At 33.8% G+C, this 25219-nt stretch overlaps 1 long non-coding RNA gene across 1 annotated transcript in view; it reads right to left on the bottom strand.

Annotated features, from left to right (window-relative positions):
* LOC149137535 (uncharacterized) overlaps positions 1-25219 on the bottom strand; it is a 107805-nt gene that overhangs the window by 47280 nt on the left and 35306 nt on the right. The window contains exon 2 of the long non-coding RNA XR_016238568.1: positions 2749-2849. This is a non-coding gene — a long non-coding RNA (uncharacterized LOC149137535). The remainder of the gene's footprint in view (positions 1-2748; positions 2850-25219) is intronic.

Below are 25219 nucleotides of genomic sequence, written 5' to 3'. Positions count from 1 at the left end.
GATTATGGTTTGATTTGATGTTTATGTTGATGATGCATACATACATACACACATATATATATATATATATATATATATATATATATATATATATATATATATATATATATTATAATGTTAGGGAATTACGAAATCAGAACTTACAAGGAAATACAATTTGATAATATCAAATTGAGTAGTATATTGAAAAATATTTTAATAATTTAAAGAACCACCATGGTGCAACTCGCACGAAGAAGAAGATTAGGCAACATCAAGAAAAGTTTACTATGAAATACTAGTTTTAAAATCTAAAAAATCCAAGGGAGAATTTATAATACATAAAATCTATGAAATATTGGACTAAGAATTAAAATCGGTTACGTTTAAGAAACGAAAGTGGGAGAAAGACTACGTGCGTTTCATGGCCACATAACAGTGGGAAATATCTGGTCAATCTACAATGAATCGTACAAGATAGATACCACCCAATCTGAGGACACTCTTCAGGTCCGGTAACTTCAAAAGACGTATCTTAAATTTAAAAATGCATAAAATAAGAAAAGCATAAAAATCTGTCCGTTTAAGCAACATTTAGTACAAAGGAAATTGTCAAAGGTTTTATAATAAAACACATCAAATAGCAATAAATATCTGTCAAATTTAAGGCTTAAAACCTCAATTGGGGAGATAATATCTGTAGATAAGGAAAAGGAAACATATATAACGAAAGTTACCTTATCATCATTTCTTCTTAGTTTTTCTTCCCTTTTCTCCTTCCATACCATGCTGTCTCGTATCCCACGTGTTTTAGTTCTAAACGTCAGTTTGACATTTGTGATCACGTGGTGGGCGCCATTTTGTCACGTGATACACATAGTATATATTTCTTTGCTTTGGATAGTACCTCAGTCAACCAAGTTTCCTCGTTAAGGGAATTGAAGTGGCTTTTTTTCCCTTTACTAACTAATCACACTTTTGTTATATATGTTTCCTTTTCCTTATCTACAGATATTATCTCCCCAATTGACGTTTTATGCCTTAAATTTGACAGATATTTATTGCTATTTGATGTGTTTTATTATAAAACCTTTGACGATTTCCTTTGTACTAAATGTTGCTTAAACGGACAGATTTTTATGCTTTTCTTATTTTATGCATTTTTAAATTTAAGATACGTTTTTTGAAGTTACCGGACCTGAAGAGTATCCTCATATTGGGTGGTATTTATCTTGTACGATTCATTGTAGATTGACTAGATATTTTCCACTGTTATGTGGACATGAAACGCACGTAGTCTTTCTCCCACTTTCGTTTCTTAAACGTAACCGATTTTAATTCTTAGTCCAATATTTCATAGATTTTATGTATTATAAATTCTCCCTTGGATTTTTTTAATTTTGAAACTAATTCTGTATAGTACACTTCTCTTGATGGTGTCTGATCTCCTTCTTCGTGTGAGTTGCACCATGGTGGTTCTTCTCTAAATTATTAATATATATATATATATATATATATATATATACTAATGTAATGCAACATATGAAGAAAGATTAAAAATATAACACACAAGACAAATTTGGGGGACAAATATGCAGTTTGTGGAATACCACCTATGAAGGATAAGCAGTAATAATGCCATGAATAAATTGTAAAACTTAACAAAAGCCAAACAAAAGAGACAATTATAAAAACAAAATCCATCTTTTTGGGAATGAAAATATTTCAAATGTATTCCCTTTTTTGCCTTTCTTTGCTTTGTATGAACAACTTTAAGTAAAAATGCTCAAATATATTCAATACAGATATGAACATTATAGGAGTCCTCAGGCTGTATGATGCAAATGATAGACAGTTTAAAAATTCTCTTATAAAAGTGCACAGGATCGATAAAAAATTTGGGATGAAATTCAGATTTGGAAAATAAATTTTTAAAATGGTGATGAAAGTGGAAAATAATAAAAATCTAGGTTATAGTCTAACAAAATGGAATCTTTAGGAACAGATAACTGGAGGAAAGCATCATCATCATCAAAATTCTTCTAACATCCACTTTTCTATGCTTGCATGGGTTGGACAGAATTCACCTGAGGCAGATTTCCCATGTCTGGATACCTTTCTCTCACCAACTCTCATTTATGAGTAAGGTAATATTTCCCTCTGGCCAGACATGTCTTCACAGAAGATTGGAAATGAAAGACCCCACCTGTATGATAGTGATGCTAATTTATAACTATCACATGCTATCAAGTCAAGGGGACGCAAACACTTACATACACCCATGTACATACACATACGTGCAGACACACACACACGCACAAACACAAACTCATACATACATATATAACATATATATATATATATACATACACACGCACATAAATGCAATAGATTTTTTTTCAGTTTCCATCTACCAAATCCACTCTCAAGTCTTTGGTCAGCCCAAAATTATTGTTGAAGAACTCACCCAAGGTACCATACAGTGGGAATAAACCCAAAGACTTGTGGTCAGGAAGCAAACTTGTTAACCACACTGTCACACCTGAAATTAATTAGCAATATCTAGGTACAAATACCTAGATTTCAGCAAGAGCTGTAATGAGATTTCATAACATTCATGCTGTTTGTTTGAAAAACATAAACTCACATAAATGAAGGTGAAATGTTTTGAACTGTGAAATGAATACAGATTCTATGTGGCCATCAGCATATGTTATAAATAGAAATGTATGATCATACATACCAAACTAAGAAAGAAATGTATTTCACCTTTTATGATCTTCAGCTGAATTGGAAATTATTTTCAACAAACACGATAGTTGTTTTCTCAGGACTCTAAAACAGCTACAGGTTCATTCTTTCATTCTCCACTGTAAGATTAAAAATAAGTAAATAGATTTTAATTTAATCTTTCAGATCTTCTCCTTTTTAATCAGCAAGTAAATTAATTTTTCTCATTTTATCTTTTATGCTCATGGGTTTTTGATATTTTAAAACATTGAAAAACAAAATTAATATTTAAAATTATTTTATGAATTTTGTTTTGGAATTTACTTCTAGATAAAATTAAGGTAAGTGGTATGTCTTTTATTTGTTGCTTTTGATGCTGCTGCAACTGATGATGATGAAGATGATTATGATGATAATGATGGTGATGATGTTGTTTTGGTTGTTGTTGTTGTTGATTTTGCTGATATTGTTGATGTTGTTCATATGAATTTGTTTTTCCTTCCTTCGTTGCTTTCTGTTCTTTTTAAATTGATTTTGTATTCTCAAAACAGAATTAAAAATATGATTTTCTAGAACAAAAACAATGAATTAAAAATGAGTTTTGTACCGTTTATTTTTGTTTTGTGTGCGTAAACTAAAAATAATCACACAAGTAAGAAACTTCTTTTTTTAAATGTATATAAAAGAATTATCATTTTATTGAAGTATACCATCCTTAAAAGATTTTTGCCTTTTTATTCATATCATCTAATTTTGAGAATTTTTCTTTAAAATCTTCAAAATATTAGTTTGAACATTTTGAAAAATTTTCTACTTTTTCAGATTGTTTTCAAATTTTCAATTGATTCTTTAACTAAGTTTGGTCAATTTATAAGTAATATAACTTCATTCACTTGTGATAATAGTCATGTGTCTAAATTGTAACTGGTGGAAGGCATCATTTCCCCCAAAAAGCTTGTTCTGTAAGGTAATATGGCTTCAGACCAGATTTCCTAACCGTAACCATTATCCTCTTCCTTCTCCTCTTCCTCTGCATCTTCATCATCATCATCATTGCACTTTTTCTTCTCTATCTTCTTCTCCTCCTCCTTTTCCCTCCTCTTCCTTTTCCTTATTCCTCCCCTCTTCTTTCATCTCTTTTTTTCTTCTTCTTCTCCTCCTCCTCCATTTCCCTCCTCTTCCTTTTTTCCTTATTCTTCCCCTCTTCTTTCTTCTTTCTTTTCTTCTTCTTCTTCTTCATTGAATTTTATACTCTGCAACCTCAGTCTTAATGTACATCCTTGTGCTTTTTCTATGCTGGCATAAAGTCTTCACCAAACTCCACTTGACAAAAACCACCAATAAATATAAATCTTCTTCAAATCCCACTCTATTGTCTTAAAAAGAAAAAAGAATGAACACATTGGAGAATGTAATGCTAGATACTTTACTATAAGCATAGATAATGTAATTATATACACATTATTTTCCAAAAGAAAAGCAGAGGACTGACCATGGTTACACATTTTTGACCATATGCAGGTGTCAGTTCAAAGCTGATCCAGCAATAATGACAACTATGGCCAGTATTATCATTGGTATGCTCATAAGGGTGGCAAGCTGGCAAAATCATTAGCATGCCGGGCAAAATGCTTAGTGGCATCTGAGTTCAAATTCCACTATGGTCGACTCTGCCTTTTATCTTTGCAGGGTAAATTACAGGTCGATTATCTTTGCAGGGTCAATAGATTACATTGGCCCCAGTTGAGCACTGGGATCGATGTAATCAATTAACACTCTCCCCAAAAATTTCAGGCCTTGTGTCTACAGTAGAAAAGATTACTACTGTTCTCATAAGGATGGTGAGCTGACAGAATTGTTAAAATGCTGGGAAGAATGCTTATCAGCATTTTGTTCATCTTTACATTCTGAGTTCAAATTCTGCCAAGGTTGATTTTTGCCTTTCATCCTTCCAGGGTCAAAATAAGTACCAGTTGAACACCGGGGGTCAATATAATTGACTTACCCCTCCCCCAAAATTTGGAACCGTTATTATTGCTCTAATTGCTGTCTCCACAAGATATACAGTCATCATCATTATTTGCATTTACTTCAGGCTCAGTGGTTAGAGCATTGAGCTTGTGATCATGAAGTAGTGAGTTCAAGTCTTGAACTGGGTTGTGTGTTGTGTTCTTGAGCAAGATGCTATATTTCACATTGCCCCAGTTCACTCAGCTGTAGAAATAAGTTGGGATGCCACTGGTGCCAAGCTGTATCAATCTTTGCCTTTCTCTTGAATAACATCAGTGGCATGGAGAGGGAAGGATGATATGCATGGGCAGCTGCTGGTCTTCCATTAAACAACCTTGCCCAGACTTGTTTCTAGGAATGGAACTTTCTAGGTGTAATCTCATGGTCATTCATGACCGAAGAGGGTCTTTACTAGGCTAAAAGAAAAGTATTCTAAGCAGACCATGACTTGCTTTATTCTGCTCACTATAGTTTTGCCCTCAGAATTTTATTCCATACTTTTTCAGCAAATATTCTATTATATTACAAATAAGAATCTATTCACACTCACATATGCATACTCTTTACTTGTTTCAGTCATTTGACTGCGGCCATGCTGGAGCACCGCCTTTAGTCGAGCAAATCGACCCCAGGACTTATTCTTTGTAAGCCTAGTGCTTATTCTATCAGTCTCTTTTTGCCGAACCGTTAAGTTACGGTAACGTAAACACACCAGCATCGGTTGTCAAGCGATGGTGGGGGGGACAAACACACATACATGTATATATATATATATATATATATATATATACATATATATATATACATATATATATATACATATATATACATATATATATATACATATATATATATATATATATATATACATATATATATATACATATATATATATACATATATATATGTACATATATATATGTACATATATATATGTACATATATATATGTACATATGTATATATGTACTGCGTGGCACCTTGGGCAAGTGTCTTCTACTATAGCCTCGGAGTGACCAAAGTTTTGTCAGTGGATTTGGTAGACGGAAACTGAAAGAAGCCAGTCATATATATATATATATATATACATATATATATATACATATATATATGTACATATATATATATACATATATATATGTACATATATATATATACATATATATATGTACATATATATATGTACATATATATATGTACATATATATATGTATATATATATATGTATATATATATATATATATATGACAGGCTTCTTTCAGTTTCCGTCTACCAAATCCACTGACAAAACTTTGGTCACCCCGAGGCTATAGTAGAAGACACTTGCCCAAGGTGCCACGCAGTGGGACTGAACCTGGAACCATGTGGTTGGTAAGCAAGCTACTTACCACACAGCTACTCTGGTGCATGCATACACTCATATATTTTATCATCATCATCATCATTTTATGTCTGTTTTTATACACTAGTACAGTTTGGATAGGCTTTCCGCAGCACACCATCTCACTATTTGCTGTGGTCCTTTGTCATGTTTGGCATGAGGCGTAACCTCCTTGCATCAGCTTTCACCACTTATTTTTTGTCATGGCTTTCTTTGTCTTCTTTGTCTTCAGATCCTCAAGGAGAGAGTCCATACTAGGCACCACTTTTATGAGATTGGCACTTCTGTGCCTGCTGTGTATGCCTCTGTTTAGGCTTGAGGGTCCAGGGTGGAGAAGCAGTAAACTCAAGGGCTGCTGGGCGTGACAGACATGAACGCTCCTCAGCATAGCTAGGCCAAGTCACTTCATTGATGTTTACATCTGGTCGAACAGAATGGAAAGGAAAACATGACAAAATAAAATAGGATAAGATAAGATGACCAATGGAGATGTTAACGTAAGGGGGATGGCCAAAATAGGCATAAAGTGGGTGTGGTTTAGTTTGGTAGTCATAGAGTGGAAAGAAAAGAAAAAGAAAGAAGAAAGAAAAAAATGCCATCAGTAATGGAAAAGTGGGGTATGTAAGGAGCAGCAGAACTCTTAATCAGATGTAAAACAGACAGATGGAGGTAACCACGAAAGATTTATTCTTTGAAATTGAATGAGATTTTGGAAGGCATTGATAGTAGGGCAAAGGTTGTGATATAAATTACAAAGCTGGTCCCATTAGAACAGAGGAAACAAGTACACATGTATACACACATGTGTGCACCCATACACACACACACACACACGTCTACTTCAGAATAGAAAATCAAGTGGATACTCACTACCACAAAATGTGTATAAATCATATACACCAACACACAAGCATATATGTATACAAACATAAATGTAAATACACGCACACACGCACACATTTTTTTGTTTACTTCCTGTGACAATATAAACTTTGTGGAGGTGACTTCACCTAAAGATTAGCTATGCCGAGGAGTGTTTGCTGCATAATGGACTTCAGCAAGTTATGAAACGATTGTAGTCAATATTCAATCTGTTCCACTCCTTCTAAATTTTGGATTTTCATTTGCATTCTTAGCAGCATTAGTTGTGGTAATTCATGAAATGTATAGAAAAATATCAGCTTATCAAAATTTCTCTCGATTTCGATATGAGCAATAGTGTGTAACTTACAATGTTAATGAATATTTATTTCATCCTATGCTGTCCGTTTTTTGTTCTCTGTACTAACTACTTATTGCTTGAAGCTTACTAACTTCCTACTTTTGGATCTCTGGATTGTACTTAGCTACTGATATACATATGTGTGTTATCTCTTTACTACGTACAAGGGGCTACACACAGAGGGGACAAACAAGGACAGACAAACGGATTAAGTCGATTATATCGACCCCAGTGCGTAACTGGTACTTATTTAATCGACCCCGAAAGGACGAAAGGCAAAGTCAACCTCGGCAGAATTTGAACTGAGAGCATAAAGATGGATGAAATACCAGTAAGCATTTCGCCTGGAGTGCTAACGTTTCTGCCAGCCTGCCACTGATATACATATGTGTGTGTGTGTGTGTGTGTGTGTGTTTACACACACACACACACATACTCATTGAGTCTGGTGCAGCTTTCCAGCCCTTGTCAAACCATCCTACCCACACCAGCATCGACAATAAATATTAGATGATGATGATGAGGAGGATATATAAGAGGAGCTGACAGAAATGTTAGCTCGTCCGGCGAAATGTTGAGCAGCATTTTGCTTGTCTTAACATTCTGAGATGAAATTCTGCTGAGGTCGACTTCGCCTTTCATCCTTTCAGGGTTGATAAAATAAGTACCAGTTGTGAACAGGCCAAAATATATATATATATATATATATAAATATATATATACATTACTTTAGTGATTTCATATTATTTTTAGGATTTTGCTTTTCCCTTTTTCTTTTGTTATAAATATCACATACTCCTGCAAGAAATAAAAACTCATTTTTATCTCAAGAGATGAAAGGCAAAATTGACTGCATTAAGATTTATACTGTGGTACACCAGGAATATTTTATCAACTCAGAATATTTATTGATGGGTTGAATATTATTGATAATATTCAATAAGGCTCGTTGGTGTTGTTTATATATCTATGTATCTGAGATTCAGTTTTAAACCTTTATATTTGATTGTGCGACTGATAGGCTTATGAGATCATAGCATCCTGAATTATGATGTTCCCATCATTCTAACTTCACAGAATAATGTATGTTAATTGAACAATCTGGTTTTACATAATTGAAACATGGTTATACTTTTAAGAATGCTTTCTTCTTTAAATCACACCCACCTGCTTCTAATCAGAAAATTTTCACCTTTAGATTATGAAATCAAATCTTTAAGCACATACCTTTTAAATTGCATTATAAAATTTTAAGGTGAAATACCTGGAAATGTTGTTTGTAGCACTTTGGTTTTGATTTCCAAGATAATATTTCGAAAACAAAATAGGATGTCAAATTATCACTTACATAACTAAAACTTATGATTTATATATATATATATATATATATATATATATACATATACATATATATTGATAGGTAGATAGATATAGATATGTATCATAAATAGATATATGCATATCTATATGTACACACATATACTCATACACACATGCACGCACACACACACATGCACACACACACACATGAACATATATTTTTGTACACACACACACAGATGTTATAAATGCAATCAACAAAAAAGATAACACAGAAGAGACTAGGTTTAACTAATATGCTATTGGCTTAACACTTTAATAGGAAGGGAGAGTCTTAACATTTCAAGCATTAGTCCTTCATCAGAAGAAAGAGAAAAGTATATGTGGAGTGGAAAAAGCGAATTTTCAGCAAGAGATAGAAAAGAGGAGTTAGGAGCTAGGTGGGAAGGTGGTTCTCTGAGGGTGTGATGAGTCACATTCCTCTTATCTTTACATGTGCTTCACCTAAGAATTATTTTTTACTCAATCTTCACCATCCTTTGAACACTCCATGCAACTTCTTTGCACTGTTTACCTGTTTTGAGTAATATTTTTAATTAACTTTTCTTTTTCGCAAAGCTTATATATATCAGGAGCAACTGTGTGGTAAGTAGCTTGCTTATCAACCACATGGTTCCAGGTTCAGTCTCACTGCATGGCACCTTGAGCAAGTGTCTTCTACTATAGCCTCAAGCCGACCAAAGCCTTGTGAGTGGATTTGGTAGACAGAAACTGAAAGAAGCATGTCATATATATATATGTATGTGTCTGTATATGTTTGTCCCCCCCCCCACCATTGCTTGACAACCGATGTTGGTTTGTATGCGTTCCCGTAACTTGATGGTACAACAAACGAGATTGATAGAATAAATACTAGTCTTACAAAGAATAAGTCCTGGGGTCGACTTGTTCAACTAAAGCTGATGCTCCAGCATGGCTGCAGTCAAATGACTGAAACAAAGAAAAGAATAAAAGAAAGAATATATATATATATATATATATATATATATATATATATATATATATATTTCGTTTGGAGATTTGGTTTGCAAGATTCTTTGTGTGAGCATATTCTGTTGTGTCTGGGGAAAGTCATTTTCTTTTTGTCCCTTATAATTTAACACACTCACCTGTAAAATTTCCACTTATTCCATATTTTTATTTTCCTAAAATTTTTGTTGCGTCTTGTAACCTTTTCAATAGTCTTGACTCTTTTACCAGTGAGTGTGTTAAATTATAAGGCACAAAAAGAAAATTACTCTCCCCAGACACACCAGTATATATATGTATACATATATGTAGAAGTTAGAATTGTAACACGAGTTTATATGTGTAAGGAAAATAAGACAAGGTGGAAAATGCTAAAATAATTTTATCATGTAGTACATTTTAGTACCAGTTTCTGTCTTTTAAATATATATATTCGTGTGTGTATGTATATATATATATATATACATACACACACGAAGGGCTTCGTTCAGTTTCTGTCTAGCAAGTCTACTCACAAGGCTTCAGTCAACCAAATACTATAGTAAAAGACAACTGCCCAAAGTTCCACACAATGGGATTGAACTCAGAACTGTGTGGATATAAAGCAAACTGCTTAACACACAGCCATGCCTGCACCTACTCTATACTCTTCCAATCAGAGATAGCATCTACAAAGACATGATGCTTTTCCTCCTATACACATTAAGCTAATACAATATTTGTTACTGCAAAGGTGGCGAAACGTTAGTACACCAGGTGAAACACTTAGCGGTATTTTGACTGTCTTTATGTTCTGAGTTCAAATTCCACTGAGGTCGACTTTGCCTTTCAACCTTTTGGGGTCAATTAAATGAGTAACAGTTGAGTACTGGAGTCGATCTAATCAACTTAATTTCTTTGTCTGTCCTTGTTTGTGTCTTCTATGTTTAGCCCCTTGTGGGCAATAAAGAAATAAATATTTGTTACTACTTGTCCCTCTTCTGTAATCTTCTTTTATGTTATTTCATGCTCATTCCTTTCATAATAAATTATATATATAATGTACGTGCACACACACACACACACACACACATATATATATATGAGTTTATGTATGTACTAGCAGAAATACCCGGCTTTGCCCGGGTTAAAGAGAATAATGAAATCTAAAAACGCCGTCTAGACTATGCAACCCTCAACTGTTAGTAGCTACGATACCATATTTCTATATTAATAACTCTCCAATCCATGCCAGCATGGAACATAGACATTAAGTGGAATGCCAGTCTCTCATCTAGGAGGGCCTTGAAATCAATGTTACCAACTGGGGGCTATGTGTGTCGTAGTGATAATAAAAAGACCAAAAGGAGGTCTGCAACGAAATAATTTTACTCAACACTTTGCAAGTGAATCAGTGGAGGCAAAGATGCGTCTCATTTACTTGACAATTTATGCACCACATTGCAGAAATCACAATGTAAGTATATCTGAAAGGGTAGTCTTACACTGTTGTACCGGTTGAATTACAAATAATGCTCATCTGTTATGTTTGGGTTAAAATTTCATCAACATCAAAAATATATGAATTTTCATGGGAGTTATGGCCGTTATACATAGAATATAATTTCCAAATTTCATAAAGATCCGTTCAGTACTTTTGACATAGTTTTGGATAAGAAAACAAATGACTAATGTGTGTGTTTGTGTGCATGTGTTTGTGTGTGATGGGTGTATATATGTATAGATATCTGTATGCATGTATATATATGTATATATGTGTACATATTACATGTACATCTATATATATATATATATACATCTACACATGTGTATACATATACATGTATGCATATAGATCTATATCTCTGTATATATATCTATGCATATACGTGTACATATACATCTCTTTCTCTCTTTCTGAAAGTATGTCATTACAGTATCGAAATGTGATTGTTTCAGTTAGTAGAATAGTTTCATTTTTAAAGTGAAAATATTTGACATGAGTGTTTTTGTTTCACTTTTGACACGTAATACTTAAATAGTGGAGGAGATATTATGTTGCCGTGGGCTCGAACTCTGCAAGAAGTTAAAATTTTTTTTGACTAAAACACAACTGGAACCCTAAGTAAGGCATCTGTAAAATTTGAATGAAATTGGTTGCGTAGTTCTCGAGTTTTAGGGATTCACACAGACAGACAGACACACATTCTCATTTATATATATATATAGATATTTGCATTTATGTATGTATGCGTATGTGTGTGTGTACATTATCTATATCATAAATATATATATATGGGAGAATGTACGAAAAAAAAACAACGACAGACAGGACAACAAAAGGATGTATTAGTTTGACGCTCGGGAATACAGAAAGTCTTTAACGTTTCGAGCTACGCTCTTCAAAAGAATGAATACGGAGAAAACAAGGAGAAAAACATGGCATGGCTGTGTGGTAAGTAGCTTGCTTACCAACCACATGGTTCTGGGTTTAGTCACACTGCGTGGCACCTTTGGCAAGTGTCTTCTACTATAGCCTCGGGCCGACCAAAGCCTTGTGAGTAGATTTGATAGACAGAAACTGAAAGAAGCCTGTTGTATATATGTATGTGTTTGTGTGTCTGTGTTTGTCCCCGCCAACATCGCTTGACCACCGATGGTGGTGTGTTTACGTCCCCGTATCTTAGCGGTTCGGCAAAAGAGACCGATAGAATAAGTACTAGGCTTCCAAAAAATAAGTCCTGGGGTCGATTTGCTCGACTAAAAGGCGGTGCTCCAGCATGGCCGCAGTCAAATGACTGAAACAGGTAACAGAGTAAAGAGTAAAAGAGTATATAAACACACACACACAAATACATTTAAATATAGTTGAAAAAAGATCTATACTAACCAAATTTTTATATATAAAAAAGATGAAAATGGAAATAGCACAGAATTAAGAGGGAATTTAATAAAAGATTATATAAATAAAAATATTAATATTACCGGTTTCGATGTATTTCATCTTATCAAATATTAGTAAAAATTTCTAAAACTTTGAAAAATCTGAAGTAAAATCAGTATATCTTCTGTCTGGTGGTCAAGAACATGTCTGGAGATTTTTTATTGAAGTCTTCTTTAAATATAGTTTGGTGCAAAGTTCAAAGTGTTAGAGAGTGAGAGAAATTGTCTAAGAGAAATTTTTGTGTGTTCCTGTCAAGGAGGTGGCTAAAAAGTATTTATTGACTAGGTTTTATGTCCACCTGTGTGGTAGGAAGAGGGTATTGTGTTGAATATCCTTTCAATATGTTTTGAAAATTGACCAGCTGTGAGTTGATGGGTGTGTATGCTGTGAAGAATTTCTCTTGGTGAAAAAAGAATTAGGGTTTTTCATTGGGTTAGATGTATTGTTTAGAGTGTCTCCACCTATGTGTGTGTTTGTTTTTGTGCATGTGTGTGTTTGTGATGATGTTTTCTATTGTATGTGTGAGTGTATGTGTTTGTGTGTGTGTGTGCTGGCATACTCTCTTTACTCTCTCTCTTTAACTCTTTTACTTGTTTCAGTCATTTGACTGCGGCCATGCTGGAGCACCGCCTTTTAGTCGAGCAAATCGACCCCAGGACTTATTCTTTGTAAGCCTAATACTTATTCCATCGGTCTCTTTTTGCCGAACCGCTAAGTTACGGGTACGTAAACACACCAGCATCAGTTGTCAAGCGATGGTGGGGTGACAAACACAGACACACAAACACACATACATATATATACATATATATACATACATATATATACATATATATACATACATATATATATACATACATATATATACATATATATACATACATATATATATACACACACATACATATATATATATATATATATATATATATATATATATATACCGGAGTAAGCAAGGTGGAAAAAACTGTATGATGAACGGGAACGTGAAACTCAGAGTAACGGATTTTTTGCTATATTTCTGCTGCTTTTAAATAAAGTATATATATATATATATATATATATATTGAAAAAAGATTTAGGAGATGATGGGAAATATTTTTTTAAAATGATAATAATTGTTTAAAATTGTTTTTAAGTGTCTGTTCTTATATATTGGTTGTTGTTGGGTCTATATTTAATTGTGGTTTATACTTGTTGATAAATTGTCTTTCTTTATTCAGTCTTTGTTGTTGATTGAAGGAATTTGAGCACTTAAAAGGATTTTCCTTGTGCTTTTGTCTTGGATCTGTTGATGATGAGTCATCATTCTGTTGCATAATGATCCGGCCATCTAACCTATGTAATTATGTTGGCAACCATTGCATGTTATTACATAGATCAGGTTTTCCATGTTGCAGGTGAGATTGGACCAATCAGGCTGAGCAAAATCACAGTCGTAGTAGATACTGGTGTCACACAAATGGCACTTGTGCCAGTGGAATATGAAAACACCCATTACACTCTTGGAGTGGTTGGTGTTAGGACGGGCATCCAGCTGTAGAAAACCATGCCAAATCTGACTCGAGCCTGGCACAGCCTTCCAGCATGCCAGCCCAGTCAAACCGTCCAACCCATGCCAGCATGGACAGCAGACGTTAAATGAGGATGATGATGATGATGATATATATATATATATATATATATATACACATGGGATGAAGTACTGAAGGCCAATTTCAAGACACCAAGCTTTACAAAAGAGATGAGAAAAGAACAAGATATCTGACACTTTGTCAGACTAAAGAAGACCTATCCACCACAGCAGAATTGATACTGGAGGCTGGTGCCACATAGAAAGCACTGAAAACATTCTGTAATGTGGGTGGCATTAGGAAGGGCATCCAGCCATTGAAACCATGTTGGAATACAAAATAGAACCTGATTGTAGTCCCTGGCCTTACCAGCTTCTGTGAAACTGTGTAACCCATGCCAGCAATAAAAAAATGAATGTTAAATGGTGATTATGATGATGATGGCGATGATGATATATGTATGTATGTATGTAATTGAGTCATATTTATGTACAAATGTGAGCATCTATGAGATTTTGATAAGAACATGCAAATTCAAAGTGTGATGATGATGTGTTGCTGTGCTAATCGAAATTGTATCCCAGATTTTATATGACTCAGCTCATAAGGAGATTGTAGCTCTGTTTAGTAACCATTTAAAGAATGCAATCATATTAGAATATTGAATTGCTAGCTGAGGTCAAGTGCTGGTCATAACATCCAGCATATCAAGGAACATCTTGAAAGTCATTCAATTGAGAATGTGAAATTAGTTCAAAGCTTCTATTTAAAACAGAATAATAGTTTTTTCAGAATATGTTTTTAATACAAATTCATGATTCTTTATCACAGTTCTAAAAGTTGGTTTTAGATATATATTCTATATTTGAATTTTCTCTCTATTCCTTAATTATTCCAGCTGAATTTCAAGAGCCTAATTGTGTATTACATCAATCTGTATTAAAATAAGTTTATTAAAATAAGTTGTGCTTCAAATCTGAAATTTTGAGTGATTTTTTAGTAAAAACGCAACTTAAGCAATTCATAGTCATTACATCAACAGCAGTTTTGATGCCATTTCTATCTTATTTAAACCTAGAAGGTAAACATTTCAATTGCTTTGTCTGTGTTTTTCATTTCTCTTTCCAGTTTACTTCCTCCATCTCCAAAACTTCCTTTCATTGTGTCTAAATAAATGTGTTACATAATACATGGCTGTATGATTAGAAAGTTTGCTTCACAGCTATGTTGTTTTAGGCTTTTAGCCCAATGGTCACCACTTTTAGTAGTATCTAAGTGTGTTTAGTAGTTGAGTGTGTGAAGCTTGGTTAAATTAAATCTTCTTCCCATATAGAGTGTTGGTTGGAGACAATGGCAGTGCTAGTAGGGTATGCAAGAATGCCTCCAAGGTGATATTATTTGTTTAGTCCACTGGCTCATCGTGAGAATTTGCTGAGCAGCCAGCGTTGACATGAGTGAAAGAACTACATGCCAAGAGAGTTCTAAAGCAAAGGGAGGAAAACTTTCTGGTGAGAAATGGCAACTGTCTTGCTTTGTAGAAATGCCAAACTGGAAGCAGAGGGAAGCATTCCGTTCTAACCAATCACAGAGAATGACACAAAAGGTGCAACCACATAAAGATGACTGAGCCAACTTTGAAATGGAGAAATGTATATTTGCATGTAAGCCAATATCAAACTCAGAGCTGCTACAGGCTCAAAACCATACCACAGCACCTTGTTTGGCTGTGTGTCTTCTACCACAGCCTCAGACTGATGAAAGCCAGATGAGTGCAATTAGTGAGGTGGAAGCCTTTCGGAAGAAATTTTGCTGAATTTGTGCTGTAGACATAATCTGTTGCTGGATTTACTATCAGAACTTATTCCTTAAGTTTGGTACTAACTCTTTTAGTTTCTTTTGTTGAACTATGAACTATGAGGGTGTAAACAAACCAATACCAGTTGTCAAGCAGTGGGGAGACAAACACAAGCACACGCGCGCGCGCGCACACACACACACACATACACACAAATGCGCGCACACACACACATGCGCACACTCACACACACACATTCACACACATACACTCACACACACACGCACACACATATATATCTGTATTTTTCAATATATAGAACTGTTATCCCAACACATTTTTTTTTTCTCTCCCCACTTTTTATTCTGTCTCTCCATTTTTTCTTCTCAACCCTTTCTGTCAAAGAGCATAGACTTGAAACATCAAAGACCTTTTTCAGTTTTCCTGAATGTCAAACTAATACACCTACTTGTTGTTTCCTCACCCATCTCTGTCTTCTGTTTTCTGTACATTTGAAACACAAACAAGGCATTCATCTGTCTAAAGCTACAGTAGAAGACCCTTGCCCAAGGTGCTGTACAGTGGGACTGAACTTGAAATGTGGTTATGAAACAAATTTTTTAACTACACAGCCATGCCTGTACCTGTTTCTCTCTCTTGCTTTCTCTCCCTCTCTTTCTCTATACTTATCTATCTATCCATATATATATATATATATATATATATATATATATATATATATATATACATATGTATATGTATATATGTATATGTATATATATATAGAACATTATCATCTTGCTTACCTCATCCATGTACAAATTCTTACTGCTCTTTCTGCCATACACATTTTATCACACATCAAATATCCAATCACATTATTTTTCTGTAATTCAGCATTGTCCTGTAATTGGATTATATCTCAGCTCATTACTCTTAATTTTCTTTTAGATCCTTTACCCACAATTCCCATATTTCCTTTCTGCACAGAATCACACTTCTTACACATATTTCATTCATACATCTCACTTTGTATAAGAAGGAGAGAAACCCTCTTTTCAACTTTTCTCTTAATTATTATTACATGACCGGAAAAAAAAATGTCTAGTTCTGATTAAAGAGAAGCAAATTCACTCAGTGAAAAAATGTAGAAATCATTCTGTAAGAAGTGATAAACATAAAAAAAAAAATACATAATCAAGAAAATTCTATTACAGTAACCAAATAAGATGAAAATCTCACAGACAGCAACCAATGAAAAATTTATCAAGTCTTTAGAGATTTCTTTGATATCAATCTTTTAGGAATTTTAGCAATACATATACATACATATACACGCACACATACATACATACACACATACGTACATACATATATGCACATCCATATGTACATATATATAATTATTATTATTATTATTATTATTATTATTATTATCATCATCATCAACAAATTTCTGATTACAACACAAGATTCTTATGAGGCTGACTAAAACTTAATCAGCCCAAGGAAATACTTAGAATACCATTTTAAGATTATCTTGTAGTCGCATCAGTTTATCTACAATGGTCACACTGAACTAAAACAATAACAAGAAACACTAATGAAAGTACTGACTTTTTTTTTTTTACTTTTGCTTAAGATGAAGTATTTCTAAAGAAGAGGTACAGTCGATCAAATTGACTCCTACATGTATGTTTTTGTCCCCAGTGAAAAGAAAACGAAAGCATCTGGAGCAGAATTAGAACAAAGAAATTAAGGATAGGAACAAACCAAATTCGACGACTGACACCCATGCCAACCTCTCCTTCATTGGACACTAAACTCTGCTTGCGAAGACCTGTTGGGGCAAGTGAAATTGAAATCGTAATTGAACCATATACGATGACTCGCACCTGTGCCAGTGGAGCACTAACAGCACTGTCCGAGCATGATCATTGCCAGAGCAGCTGTCTGGCTTCCGTGCTGGTGGCCCGTAAATAGCACCATTTGAGCGTGATCGTTACCAGCCTCGCCTTACTGGCACTTGTGCCGGTGGCATGTGAGGAAATCATTCAAGCGAGGTTGTTGCCAGTACCACTGGACTGGCCCTCGTGCCGATGGCACGTAAAAGCACCCACTAAACTCTCGGAGTGGTTGGCATTAGGAAGAGCCTCCAGCTGTAGAAACTCTACCAGATCAGATTGGAGCCTGGTGCAGCCATCTGGTTCACCGGTCCTCAGTCAAATCGTCCAACCCATGCTAGCATGGAAAGCAGACGTTAAACGACGATGATGATGATGAACAAGACCATATTGCATTTTTGTCTGGAATTTTGTAGTTTCTGTCAATGCACTACCTTAACAATTATCATCATCATTTTAATGTTCATTTTTCGATGCTTGCCGGGATTGTTAGTTTATTGAAGCAAATGTTACATGGCCAGATGCCTTTCCTGCTGTCAACCCTTACCCATCTTCAAGCAAGGCAATACTCCCCTTGATCAGTCATGTTCTTGCAAAATATTGGAAATGACACTGCTTATATAACAGTGACAATCACTTTACAAGTACCCTGAAGTATCATGTAATGGGAAGACAAGGAGACACAAACATACACACACTCACTCATATATGTATATATATGCATACACACACACACGTGTGTGTGTGTGTATATAAATATATATGCTTCAGGCTTCTTTTAGCTTCTGTTTACTGAATCCACCCACAACACTTTGTTTGGTCTGCAGCTATAGATACGACACATTGGGACTGAAACCAGAACGATGTGGTTGGGAAGCAAACTTCTTGCCACACAGCCATACTTGATAAAGAAAGACTCCTAAACTAATATCTACACTAGAAACGGTCTTAGATTAAGATATTAATTTATATAATATTTATAATGTGTATACAAGTATGTAACAACGCTAGCTATACTATTTTGTCTCTCAGAAATATCTCAAAATGACCATCATTAATGAGACCAAATCAGATCAAAACACTGTAATCTTGCATTCTACCAGTGTTCTATATGAAGTCTTATGTGTTTAACACACCTAGTCTCTCTGAGAAATTTCTCTGAATCAAAATATCAAAATTAGTGCCATTCCATATTTGAATAAACATTATAAATACTATATACAGCAGTATTTTAAAAATTTAATGCAAGGTTGCAACCTATGAGAGAAAGCAGATTTAAGTAAATTTTCACCAGTACGTTATTGTTACTTATTTTATTGAGTCTAGAATGATGTAATATTTATCCCCACTTAAACATGGATGTCCTCCTCATCATCATCATCGTCATCCTCTAATGTCTGCTTTCCATGCTGGCATGGGTTGAACAAATTTTACAAAACATCCACGTTTAAGTGGGGATAAATATTACCTATCAGTATTAATATTGACTCTGTCACTTATATATATCTAGAAAAAGGTGGTGAGCTGGCAGAAATGTTAACATACCAGGTAGAATGCTTAGCAGTATTTTGTCTGTCTTTACATCCCGAGTTCAAATTCGACTTTGCCTTTTATCCTTTCAGGGTCAATAAATTAAGTACCAGTTGCGTACTGGTGTCGATCTAATTGACTGGCCCCCCTTCCCCAAAATTCCAGGCCTTGTACCTAAAGTAGGAAAGAATATATATCAAGAAAGATGAAGTGGAAAGCGGACCTTGGTGAGGTTTGAACTCTGAGCATTAAAGGGGTTAATTCATTAAGAAGTGTTGTTGGTTGTGTTGTAGGTGTTGTTGAGTTATTGATATTGATAATGATGTTGATGATATTATTGTTAACAAAGATGATGAGAAGAGGGTTTTGAAAAATGTTAAAAACTATGAAGAGAATGGTGGTGGATAGCATTACGATGGTGGTGGGACTGTTGGAAGCAATTGGTGGTGTTGGTGGTGATAGCCATTACGATGTTAACGAGAAGACAATGAAATGGAGGAGTAGAATAATAGGCTGATCTACCAGCCTTACTACGTCATTCATAGCATTACATTACACATCTCAAGATGTTAAAACACTGAGGTATATAATGATGATAGTAATGGCAATGACAATGATAGTCACAACGATGACGACGATGATGATGGTGATGATGATTGATGATCATTTATTTTTGATAGCCACCTAACTAAGAATTTCCTGTATCATTTAATAGTGTAGAGGAAGAATTATTACAACACTTTAAAGGCAGTTTACTTAATTGGATTTAGTTGAATGGACAAAAAGGGAAAATTATAATTCAATTTAGAATTTGCTAAGAAATCTCTGCTTTCTGCTATGATGATTTGAAGCTTAATTCAATAAGCTTCTTGCAGAAGGAATTGGATATATCTAAAAATGTCAGCTTTATGATGGAGGTGGATTACTCTATTGTAAATCCACATTTATCCTACATCAATAAATTTAATCAATGTCAGTCCAGAGAGTAACTTGAATTAATGATAATTTACAGGAAATCTACCAAACATAATTGTTTGAAATTCTAGCTAAAACTCCTGTGTTTGAGAGCACTGTAACTGTTGAGAATGATTGAAGCCTTTGCCACATAACCAATGTGTGTGTACATGTGTAAGTGTTAGCATATGTTGCCTGTGTTGGCATGTGTTATATATTGTGTATGTGTGTGGGGGAATGTTTGCTTCAATGACACTGATTTATGGCATGTTTTTTCTACTCTTTATCAACACAAACTAACGAATTATCTTCAAATAACACCTATCATCTTAGAAAAGGAAGGACATATTGGATATCCTAGATATATAAAAGGATTAAATAGTTATAGCTGGAGCACCTTTGATCATAGATCTCCTTGATCAGGGCTGACTCAGGGCCAAACAACAGCAGCTCTGTGTAATCATTTGAGTTAAAGATTCTACCAAGAAAGTTGGAAGTGCAGAGGAATTAGATTACAGAAATTATCAGAGGAAAACGTGTACAAAAATGCAAAATGAAGTTAATGGTAAAAGTCAAATGGAAATAATACAAGAATAGAAAGGAAGACATAACTTAGTGAATTTTTGTTTTAATATTTTGGGGAAAAATGATTAAGCATGTAGAGAGGGAAAACTAAGAGATAACAGAATATGAAGCTGCAGATAAAAAGAAATTAAGCTGGTTGAAAATTAGAACTGAATGTAGGAAATTGGAACCTAAAGAGCAGGCAGAAATTAAGCTGGAGTACAGTGGAAACTGTAGTCAGGTCAGGGGTCTCATCACAGGCTGATGAAACTTGCTATTGGTAACATGTAAGCCAGCACTGCCTGTTCCATGGTGAGGGGATCAGTGTCTAAGCCAGCTCTCTCAAGAGTAGATTGCTACTCTTGGGAGGAAGGTGTCTGGACACCCAGCAGGATTGAAAACAAGACCTGTCAAAGGGTGGATGAGCTCCAGTTGGGGTTGATAATGGCAAACCACCCCAATTTCTCTGCCAAGTAATAACAATGGACAGTCATCCAATGAGAGAACTCATGTTTAATCGGAAGACTTTTGTTGTTGTGTCATCAATGCACTGCAAAAGCTCATGATACATGATGAGAATAACAGTGGAAATTAAACTAAAGAAATGTGGAAACTAAAAAGAGGTGGAAACTAGAGAGAAGCAAAATAAAAATAAACTTGAAGAAACGTGGAAGTAAAGATTAAGTGGAAAGTATACTGGTGAAAAATGTGATTTTAGCAGGAGATAATCGGAAAATAAGCTTGAGGTAAGAAGAAAATGTAGCTAGAAATAGAAATGAAGTTGGAGCAATGAGGAAATTAAGATGGGAGTATTTGAGAACTAATCTGGAGGAAAGCCAATAGTTAGCCAACAAAACAGGAGAAAAAATGGGGAAAGAAATAAAGTTAAGCTGGAGGGAGGTGAAAAATAAACTGAGTCAAAGTGGACATTAAACAGAAATACATAAAGATAGATATTAAGAAAAGAGGAAATGAAAAATAACTAGAGAGAAGTAAGTTAGAAAAAAGGGGAGAAGTAAAAACAAAGTAAGTGAGCAAAATATTTTAACCAGGAGAAAAGATTAGACAAGTATAATAATTACCTCCATCTAAGAGAAGGCAGAGGTATTGTTTGTCCATGTACAAGATTTCTCAAGAACTGCTAGATGGACTCGGATGAAACTTTCATGGATGTTTGGCAACATGACTGGCACAAACTGATTAGATTTTGAGACCGATCGAGTACTGGACAAAGATTCTGGATTATTTTTCCTGTTTTTTTTTTTTAGTTTTTGAGAGCATTTGAGTTCATTTTTAGTATTTTCATTTGTGAGAACAGTCGAGTTGATTTCAAATATTATCATTTAAAAAATTATCTCCAGCTAATCGTTGAGAGGACGTTGGTGTTGCCTTGGCAGAGGTTTGTGCTCTCTGGGTGCTCTTGTTACCTCTACCTTAGTGAAGGCAGAGGTATTGTTTTCAGTCGTGTTTGTTTGTCCATGGACAAGATATCTGAAGAACCACAGGATGGATTTGGATGAAACTTTCAGGGATATTTGACCTCGAGACTGGCACGAACTGATTTGATTTTGGGATTGATCTGGTACCGGACAAGGATTTTGGATTATTTTTTTATATTTTCTTTACTTTACATGTACATGTAAAGTTTCACATAGTTCTCAAGTACACGCACACACATACATACATATACTCACACATCTTCAGCATTGAACATTACCATCCCATTTCCATTGTACCATTGTACACACACACGCATGCATGCAAACATACCTCTCTTTTTGCACACACATATCCTTACACTTCAAAAGCCGTTTATCGACTTTTTCACTCCTTCCTTCATTATTTATTTATCACTCCTTTCTTTCTCATTCATATGATGCTCACTTTGCCATTTATCTCTTCTACCTTCACCTCTCACTCCAGTTCTATTTCATATATATATATATATATATATATATATATATATATATATATATATATATATATATATATACAAATATATAAAAAGACAAGACATTGCTCATTATTATATCAGGAGATTATACATACATTTTAACACTTTACAATATACTTACATACATACATAATTCTATACATCGATATCAAATAACAGGATTACAGAAGGAAGACCAGAATTTAAGAGAAGAGAAAACCAAAAGGTCTCATGATATTTATTGAAGGATTTTATTTCAGATTTCATTTTAAAAATCATCTCTCGTTGAGAGGATGATGGTGTTGCATTGGAGGAGGTTTGCACTATCTGAGTACTCTAGTTATTAATGTTTTTATGCTGTTTCTTGTCTTTCCTAGAAATCAGCTTCAGGTTGTTTTCAAGTAATGCTCATCATACTTTCTTTTATTCCTGTCACAATGTCATAGCTTTTTATCTTTGCTAACATATTGCAGGCATTTCAGAAAATTTGAATATTTAAATATGAATTGCTAGAATATTATTTTATGAACTTTTTAAAAAAAAATTTGAATGACTTGTTTTCAGCAAAACAGACCTGAAGCAAGTAAGATAATATATTTTGCCTTAAAGCATCATACAAGGGTTGCAAAAAAAAAAAAAATTAAATTTGTAGTCTAAAAACCCAATAGTCAAACACCTTATATTCTATTCCAGTTCAGTGTGGGCAAACATACTTGTGTAGTGACTCAAAAACAATCTTTAATTGATTGAAATAACATCTACAGTAAGAAGAAAAATCTTAGTGTTAATGAAACATTTTGTCAAATGAGAGAAAAGAGAAAGAACTAAGATCGAAAATTAAACAGGCTGTGTGTAGGAAATGAATATTAACTCCTAAGAAGTTTACAAATTCATACATTTTGAAAGCATGATATATTTTATTAATTCCATTACATAACTGGTACATTTTTCATCAACTCTCAAAGGATGAAAATTTTCTCAGTGGGATTTCAACCCATGATATAGAAGAAATGTAACTAAATGCAGTGCAGTGTATAACTCACTAATCTACTGTTTCTGCCAACTTGTGACTCTTGATTGAAATGAATACTGAGTAAGAAAATAGAGACTTGTGTAAAATGTTTGACAGCATGTTAAAAGGTACAAAAGAAGATGAAATTTTTCTAATACAAAAGCTACGGGTGTACATCCATACCAATTTTAACTTTAATATAGAGTTATCAAATATTGGCAAACATTTACTCAGAATATGATTGAAAATTACATTTCAGTTTTGGACAACAGATCCTTTTACATTCTTAATTTTAAAATTCCTGATTATTACTACACCAAAAAATAGCAAAAATAAATGTAGAATTTGTTTAATTAAGATACCTTAATGATAACAAACATTTTAGAAATTAGTTTAAATTAGATTGACCACTTATTAGTTAAAAAAGAAGAAAAGATACAATAAATAAATACATGGATAAAAATAGAACAAACAATAAGATAAAGTAATAAATTTACACATGAAAATGTGGAAAACCTATTTTCTTTATAGAAATTAATCAACAAGAGGTGAGGAAAATGAAACAAAAGAAAAACAAAATTTTTGAAATTGCAAATGAAAATTAGAAAAAAAATGAACTTAACTGTTTTAGGGAGGATATAATTTTCTTTTCCTAATTAATCTCATGTTCTTGATATTAATAATAAATTATTCAAATTAAGAATTCATAAATAAAGTAAATAATGTTATTGCCTTCAGATCATGTTGTAATTTCAATTCCAAAATCTTACATGAATTGGGTTGTTGCATTAAAAAAAAAGAAAAGAACAATGAATGAATTATGCAAAAATGAGAGAAAGTATCTCATAGTTTTGAAGAATGATTTTTAAAGGTGTTTTCAACTTGTACTTACTAACTTATGGCTACTGAGTTCTATTGTCTGGTCAAGTGTTACTATATTTGCAAACCCTTAGGGTTCAGCTCTTTATATTAATCCTTTGAAAATCTCACAGTAAAATTCTTATTCTATTTTGAAAGATCTTTTACAATGAATTCAAAGTGTGTGTGTGTGTGTGTGTGTAAGTATGTATTTCTTTTCCTTTTAAAATTTTCTAAAATAACAGTAGTGGTATGTACTGAGTTAACAGGAAAGTCCTAAACATTTTAGCATTAAAACTTAAGTGGCAAAAATAATTTATCAAAAGGGATCTATTCTGTGAAATTATATAATGATTTCCAAAGAAACAATTTAAGAAATTAATATCTTTTTCTTAGGTGCAAGATTTTGCTTTCTTTCTTTCTTTCTTTCTTTTGTTTCATTCTTTGTTTATTTCTCAGTTAGAATATATTGATGGAGTACAGTCGTTTGGTTCAATATTTG

This window comes from Octopus bimaculoides, chromosome 1 (genome assembly GCF_046866305.1).
Source record: "Octopus bimaculoides isolate indiv1 chromosome 1, ASM4686630v1, whole genome shotgun sequence".
Classification (NCBI taxonomy): domain Eukaryota; kingdom Metazoa; phylum Mollusca; class Cephalopoda; order Octopoda; family Octopodidae; genus Octopus; species Octopus bimaculoides.
The sequence above is the reverse complement of the archived record's forward strand: the minus strand, read 5'-3'. Positions and strand labels throughout refer to the sequence as shown.